The 6,624-nt window shown below is 31.9% G+C and overlaps 1 long non-coding RNA gene across 1 annotated transcript in view; it reads right to left on the bottom strand.

Annotated features, from left to right (window-relative positions):
• Positions 1-1,616: 1,616 nt before the first annotated feature.
• The window catches only part of LOC116526381, an 11,752-nt gene continuing 6,744 nt past the window's right edge, over positions 1,617-6,624 (bottom strand). Inside the window, exons 4-5 of the long non-coding RNA XR_004258122.1 lie at positions 5,216-5,338; positions 1,617-1,797 (exon numbers count right to left, since the gene is read on the bottom strand). This is a non-coding gene — a long non-coding RNA (uncharacterized LOC116526381). The remainder of the gene's footprint in view (positions 1,798-5,215; positions 5,339-6,624) is intronic.

Here is a 6,624-nt window from a genome sequence, read left to right on the forward strand (position 1 = left end):
AGAACTGATTTAGCCACATCATTTTATCCTCTACTGCCAAGAAGGAACATAGAACCTTGGCAGCACAGATTTTATCTAACTGCAGATCCCTAAAATTGTTAAGGGATTCCACTTTGCCCCCATCAGTTTAGAATTAACTCAAATAAGAGAGGAGAGGATAAGAGACCCATACCAGTCTCTTAATTGCTAAACTCCTTCCTTCAGATGTAATGATCTTTCTCCAGTCTCTGGTCTAGCATAGTTTGGGAAAGAACTCCTTGTATGTGATCATGTTTGTTTACTTGTTTTTCTCAAATCTTGTTGTCTTATACCTGAGAACCATTTCAAATGCAAAAGGCAATAATTTTAAGTCTATGCTTTTGTTCTACTGTTTTCCTGAAACTGTCCAACCTGAAAATAATAAATGCTTTCTTGAGTCGCTGCCTGGAATAAGGAAGAAAAGTACCTAATGACACAAGGAGCTGGAATGTTTAATACTTTAACATTTTGCAATATTAGTCATCAATAATAAGTTATATGAACTTAATTATTTAACTAATGACTACTTAGCCTTTATGTTACATGTCTATAAAATGTCTTATAAAGATGTAGTTTGAATTTGCTTCATATTAGATTCTCCTTGTGTTTGTTTGGGAAAATAACATCTACTAATTAGAAATTTGTCACATCCAAAGGTTGTGCTATAATAGCATAATGGTAAATGACAGTGTATCAGAATTCACTCTTAACTATTACTGATGTGTTTAATTTATAGAATGGAAAGAGTTTCAGAGTTTAAAGAAGAAATCTTGTTATTTTTTCAGCATATCAGTAATATGTATTCATGAATAACCACTTGTTCTAATATTTTAAGTGAAACTGAGAATTTCCAGAATACTGAAGCTGAGACAATTATCAAAGCTGTTTCATAGCAATTACAATTTTATAGACAAGCTAGCACAAGCCATTGTGCTCCTTGCCACAGATAATTCAAAAATTAAAAACAAAATTATTTCGCAAATTTATAGTAAGAGGAATCCAGAACATTTTAATGAGTATTTAGTCTATTGCTGACTTATAATATTCAAGCTCATTATGCTCACTAGCAACTCTATGAAATATGCACAATGAAGTATTTTTATTTAAATGATAAGCAGTTAGATTCAGAAGAGGTAAAATATTTACTTGTGGTCATGAGTCACAGATATTCAAAAGTAGAGATAGAACTATAGGATCTGAAAAATAATCCAATATTTTTTCTACTTAGTATCCCCCTCAAAATTATGTTCAAAAATTCAGGTGAAAGTTTTAACTGTACTTAGATGTGGGTTCTGCATATCAGCAGCACAATGTAATTAAGCATCCTTATAAAAGTTATGATGGGCCTCACAGATTGCAATTTGTAAGACTTCAATAGATTGTATTATTTTCTGAGTTATGTGTTATGCCATAATATTTTAAACAAAATATAGTTTGCTCTAATAATTCTTCCACAGTTTATTTACATTACTAAAATGCTTACTAATGCATTTTTTTGATATTTTGCACAGATAAACATATACCTAGTTCTTTCCTGAAGTACCAGAAATCGCAAGCTTGTCAAATTGTGATTAATGAGGATTTATTGGATATCAACATATGAGTCATCGGTAAATATGTTTATTCTTTTTAACTGAATTGCATTATTCAAGAATGAAGAACGGAGCGATGATAAATAACATGCTAACATGATAGAAATTTGAGTGACGGTTTTGTTTTCACAGATCTTCAACGATCTGAACAAATGCATAATTCATTACAGCTGTTCTTCACATAAAACTAAAGAAAAAAAGATCAGTTCAATTTCTATGAGCGAGATATTGGAATTACTTGAAACAGGCTTGCGGTAGCTGTTCTCTGGGGAGAATAGTTGTTAACTCAATAGAAGCAAGTCCTGAGATGGAGGGGGAGAAAAACAAACCAATCAAGGCTAATGGTTCCTGATGAACCGAGATTAAACGCAGAGATTGGTCTGGTTTAAATATACTCAAGGGAACAGTCCTTCAGATAAGAGTATCAATTTTCACTCTGGGTCAATAGGATGAAGAGTGTGTGGTTAAAAATCAGATATTGCAAATGTATACAGCTTGAGTCAGGATGCTTGTTGGGGGAAAAAGAACATTGGCAATCAGAAAAAACTCTGAAAGTACATGAAGAATTATAATGAACATAGTCAAGTAAAAAATTACTAAAACTAACAAGATGATTTTTAAAATAGTTAAAAATAAATATTCAAAACTCGGTAACATATATATATATATATATATGCCTTAGAAAATTAAAAGAACTATAATTATGAACAACATAAAAATACTTATGAATAAACTTTCTCCAGAATATTTAAGATTAAAGTGAAGAAAGCTTCAGAAGTATTGAATAATATAAGCACTTGAATAAAGAGACATTACCATATATAAGTTTAAACATTGTAAAGATTTAAGACATTTCTACAAATCAATTTTTAGATTTAAAGCAAATCCAATCAAAATTCCATTTTTTTACTGATAAAATAATACTAAAATTTAATTTATCAAAACGTATTTAAAAAGGCAAATAAATTAAGAGATTACTACAAGGATGTTCAATGCAGCATTGTTTAAAATAAAAAAATATACAATTGTTGAAATAAATTAATTACACTGTTTATGATTTTGTTAAACAAGTTGTTTTTTTATACGATAAATTGTTAGATAAGTTACAAAATGGTATGTATGTTATAGTAATGATTTTTATTTTGAAAATACTCTGGAAATATAGTTATATATATTTTTACATATAGGGAAAAAAAGTTTGAAACTCTCACTGCTCCTAAGTACAGGCAGATAAACAAAGAGGGCTATTTCAGGATCCTATTTGAGGAACACTCCTTGAGCAACCTCCACCTTTCATAACTGGCCCCTCCCATGTATTGCTGTGTTCATGTTTTTTTTTTTTTATTCAATCTGATTCTTTATAATTTTTTCAATGGAATAATTATAACTTTTTCCCACTGCTTTTACCAATACATATGTACTTACTCATTATATAATATCTTCTATTGCTGAGATTTTGAAGCAGGAAAAGAAAGATACAGTACGCATTTACTCTGTAATATTGAAACAAAACTGGAGAAATTTTGGCAATGGCTGTCAAGACTGAATTATCTCTGTGTTTACAGTGTTCATGATTGGGTGGTGGAATTGTAAATGTTTTTTTATTTTCTTTCTTTTTTCTTTGAGTAAATCCATGCTACTCAAATTGTTCACTCTTGGCATATATTGTTTTTATAATTATAAAATATATAATCTATAAAATCTGTAATATTTGTTTCTGTTTTTAATATCCCTAATAATATATGGTAAAATGAAAAAAAAAAGTATTTTTAAATACTTTCACTTTTATAGTTTTAGGTCACTTACAGAAAGGAAATGGATATTTTCTAGTTAGAAATACACTTAAACAAGTTTGAAGTGTATTCCATTTTATCAGGCATCTTACGCTGATAAAATGGAATTCAGGTGCACAGTAAGTCAGCTAATATATGTAGAGGATATATTAATATGTGTATACGATATGTTTTCAGCTCTTTGAAAAAAAAATCCACAGAGATTGTATTAACTAAACACAGTATTAAAGGATAATCTCTTTGAGAATAAACACTGTGCCAAATGCATTTTTATACCCTTCATTGCAGCTTGCACAGGGCCTTACACAAGTACACAATGAAATGCATAAGTAGTTAAGACTGACTTAAGATTCACTTCAACCCCATTTTATCAACCAAATCCTAGTTTGATATATTATGGGATAGGTTTTTAATTCTCTAAATATGTTTTAAAGATGTCTGAAAAATATTCCATATCATTACGTTGAAAATAAAAAAAAATAGGGACTCTCTGGTTTATTATCTTAACAAGTAGCATCCAATAACACCATGCTCTGTGAGGATATACATATGCTTCCACGAATGATCACATACTTGAGATCTGACTGATTTCATTATTTGACTTTTTACATTTAGCAATATTTTCCTATCACCATTTCAGAAAGGAGAATGACCTTGACCGCATAAGCATAGAGCATCAAGTAGAATTGACTAGCATGTAGTACTATTGTCTCTTTATGTATTGAAAATATATGCACATTTTTTAGGCCCCCAAGAGGGGTCAAAATAAATGTGGCAAGCTGGTTATTGGCCTCAGATTAGAGTCATGTTTCCCAAAGGGCATTCAAACTAGACCATTAAGAAAAATGGGTTACTGGGACAAAAATTATCATAAGATGATATACACCTACATAGGATTCCAAGGGCCTTCTGTGTTCTATTCGGGCTCTGAAAATATGCAATATGAATGAACTAGAACCTGTAACTGTCCTCCATTTATTTTGTTGAACTGGGTTTTTTTACTAAAAATAAAAAGTTTGTATCTGCTGAAAATACATTTTACATAGAGTTTCAGCAAGTATGAAGGGAAAAAAATCTAATTTGACTTGGCTTCTGATTGATTTCCTAAAGTCCCATTGCTTTCGATTTCTCAGTGATGACATACTTCCCCACAGTCAATATGCATCTCTTAATTTGTTTGCAGGAAAGTTGGCCTCTTTTGCCTTCTCAAATCACACTTTGTAATCAATGGCTATGTTCTAAATAGAATTCAGAAATATCTTTAGAAATCGAGGCCAGTTTCAATGAATTATTTTTAGCCTGCTCTCCCTCTAAGAACTTATTACTACCGTAGCATAGCAGTGAATTACTTTTTTTTCCTTACATCTGCAGACCAACACACATTATACTACAATGGGCCAGGATTTACAGAGCAGCCACATGCTATGAATAGATTTTATTCAATAAAATCTACCCTGAATTCACTTCTTAAAAACATGCTATATTTACATTATTGTTGTGATATTTCAAAACATAGAAATTAACACTTCAGTCACTTGGCCCATTAAATAAATTTTCAATATCTGCATATGGAACAAAGTCTTAATTTTTAGGAAACTAAGAGACTTCTAATACTATTAGAAGATCCAGGATGAGTAAGATGCTCAGGTTTGGAATTTGAAGTCAAAATCAAATTACAGTAATAAGTAATAATTATGCCTTAGAGTAAACTATTCATTTAAATTGAGTGATTGTTATTCCACAAAATAGTTTATCTTTCTCAGAGACTAGTTAGTTCATCACACTATCATATATTCATACCATTTCAGTTACCACTGGTGAGATAAACCTCAGAAGCAGATGACCTGTGTAAGCTCATCTGCGTATAGATTTCTGAACTTGAGTACTGCATCTTAAGAAGTCATCATCATTGATATGTCTATTCTACAAAAACTTCTGCCTATAAACAACGACAAATCCCACAACCTTAAAATCCTACAATAACAGTAGAAGGAGATTCTACATTAATGTTTTGCAACAATACATTCAAATAGTTAATCCATTTGGACAAAAGACACAAGTGAAGTAATAATCAAAGCTAAAAGCAGAATAAAGATACTACCAGAAATGTTATCAAAGCTGTGGTTCAAGGGTATCAATAGGGTCACTTAAGTTAGGTCATAGAGTTCACTAAGACTGAGGCTAAGCTATAAAGCTGGTACTGATAACATACATTTATGGTTCATTCACTTGCTGACAAACCTAATGCTATCTATGCACCACTGCTGATCCAGGCACTGTTCTTAGAGGTGGGATACAGTAATGAAAAACATAGACAAAGTCCTTCTTCTCATGGTGTCATGAGGCTTCCATTTTAGATGAAGCAAAGGAGGGGGGAACTCCTCGAAAGAAAGAAAGAAAGAAAAAGAAAGAAAGAAAGAAAGAAAGAAAGAAAGAAAAAAAGAAAGAAAGAAAGAAAGAAAGAAAGAAAGAAAGAAAGAGAAAAGAAAGAAAGAAAGAGAAAAAGAAAGAAAGAGAAAGAAAGAAAGAAACTTAAGGTAGTGATAAGTGCTATGAGGAAAAAGGAATGTATCACATTCTCAAACAACCATATTGTATCACATCTGTTGGAAATATACTTTAAAACAGCTTCAGTAAACATTGTTAGAATTAAAAAGCAAGAAAACAACTTCTCAGGAGATAATTCATATACATAACAAGTAACTTCTCTGAATTTACTAGTGGCAGGATTAGTGTAAGACCTAGCATTTTCTTAATTCTAAAGCTGTGCTTAGATGTATGCCTTAGCTTTCAGCTTTCATTAGCCATAGGCTACATTTAACTTTAAGGATTATAGTATTACCTTAAGAAGAGTATTAGAATAAAATTGAGTAAATGAGGATTCTAGGGATTCAGGAGATCATGAGCAAATCTTAATCTCTTTGTGTTGGTTTTCTCCAATGCAACTAACAAATGTGGATAAGTATTTTCAAATAAATATAAAAGCGTATTTGAGGCCCGGGAGCGGTGGCTCACGCCTGTAATCCCAGCATTTTGGGAGGACGAGGCGGGTGGATCACGAGGTCAAGAGATCGAGACCATCCTGGTCAACATGATGAAACCCCGTCTCTACTAAAAATACAAAAAATCAGCTGGGCATGGTGGCGCGTGCCTGTAATCCCAGCTACTCAGGAGGCTGAGGCAGGAGAATTGCCTGAACCCAGGAGGCAGAGGTTGAGGTG

This window comes from Sapajus apella, unplaced genomic scaffold (genome assembly GCF_009761245.1).
Source record: "Sapajus apella isolate SASKATOON/1434 unplaced genomic scaffold, GSC_monkey_1.0 scaffold50, whole genome shotgun sequence".
NCBI classification, from domain to species: domain Eukaryota; kingdom Metazoa; phylum Chordata; class Mammalia; order Primates; family Cebidae; genus Sapajus; species Sapajus apella.